We start from the raw sequence: 1,688 nt of genomic DNA on the forward strand, positions 1-1,688 counted from the left end.
TTAGGAGTCCTGTGCCAGGAACCAGAAATTTATTTATTTATCTATTTATTTATTTACTTTTAAATTTTCCACAAAGCACTTCTCCAGAAAGGCTAGGCAGACAGGACATTGGCTTGCCTCTTCAAACTACTTCATGGTGGCTTCCCAGAGGGAGATCACCTGGACAGCTGAATGGCAGGATCATCTGTGATTTAAATGCTATTGTTTCCTGAAATCCTTTCATCCTTAAAGTGGAAATACCTAATGGGTCCTAACTAAATGTCCTTTCTAGTGCTAAGGAATGAACACACAAAACCAAGGGCACATGGTCCAAACCGAGAGAGATCTGAAATGACAATTGGAAACCAAGTCTAGAATCCGCACTGGGCTTTGAGCTGAGACGGAAGAAGGATCCGAACTTAGGCGGATCCCCGGCTCTGCCTACAGGTCCTGCCTGGCCCAGACACTAACCCAGAGCAGGGTTGAGTTTAAGGTGTTGTGACAGGGCAGAATTTTCCACCTTCTAGATCAGGGCTCTCAGATAAAAATCTAATGCAAGACACAGACATGGTTTCATGTTTTCTAATAAGCACACTGGAAACAAGAGCAATGAAAATGGTGAAGTAAATGTAAATGATGTTTTGGGTTTGGTTTTGTTTTTTAAGGAGGCTCCTGCCCAGTGTGGAGCCCAAGGCAGAGTTTGAACACACAACCATCAAGACCTGAGCTGAGATCAAGAGATGGTCTTTTAACCAACTGAGCCACCCAGGCACGCTAAACAATGTATTTTTAATTCACTATCCCCCAAATGTTCACATTTCCACATGTGACACAAGAAAGGTGGCCACATTTCAAGGGCTCAAGAGCCACTCCGAGCTGGTGCTACCATATTGGACAGGGAAGACAGAGATTGTTTACATCACGGAATCCTCTTGGCCAGTGCTGTTCAGGCTGTCTCAGGCTATACTGCACTTTGATTTATGAACATCCTGAAATAATCCACTTCTTCAGACTGAGTACTGAGACTCACATTTGTTCCTGGGATTCTCAAACCCAGAGTCAATGTGGGACAAAATTACGTACATGTTGCCAGGCAAGGGTGGTAGTGGCTCAGTAACAGTTTAATCAACCTCGTCTAAACTCTTCATCTTGCTCTCTCCTTAGCCACCCTCTGTAGAATGTGAGAAACCCATGAATGGAATGAATGATTATCAATCATTTTAATGAATGAAAATAAATTAATGTAGGGCTCCTCTCTACTCGCCTTGAATCCTGGCCTCCAGGCATTTACACAGTGATAAGGCTTCCACTGGCGTTCTCGCTCTCCCTGTATTCACATCCCGTCAATGCCTCTTCGGTCTGAGATTATTTTTACTCCATTAAGGGGTACATAATAGAATATTATACCCAGAGGGTATATCTTCCCAGTTCTCTGGACACATTATATTGGCTTCCAGTGGTCTCCAAGCAGGGAGTGCTTTGGCCCCCAGGGAACACTAGGCAATGTCTGGGTACATTGAAGGTTCCCAACTGTGGGGTGGGTGCTACTGGCATTTGGTGGGTAGAGGCTGGGGATGCTGCTCCACATGCTACCAGGCTCCCTGCAGCTCCCACAAGAGTTCCCTTGCCCCAAATGTCAACAGAGCCAAGGTTGAGAAGCCCTGTCTTAAGCCATGTCTGCTAACTCCCTTTAAGAAAAATGGGGGTTC

The sequence above is a fragment of the Ursus maritimus genome, unplaced genomic scaffold (genome assembly GCF_017311325.1).
Source record: "Ursus maritimus isolate PB19 unplaced genomic scaffold, ASM1731132v1 scaffold_26, whole genome shotgun sequence".
In the NCBI taxonomy this organism is placed as follows: Eukaryota; Metazoa; Chordata; class Mammalia; order Carnivora; family Ursidae; genus Ursus; species Ursus maritimus.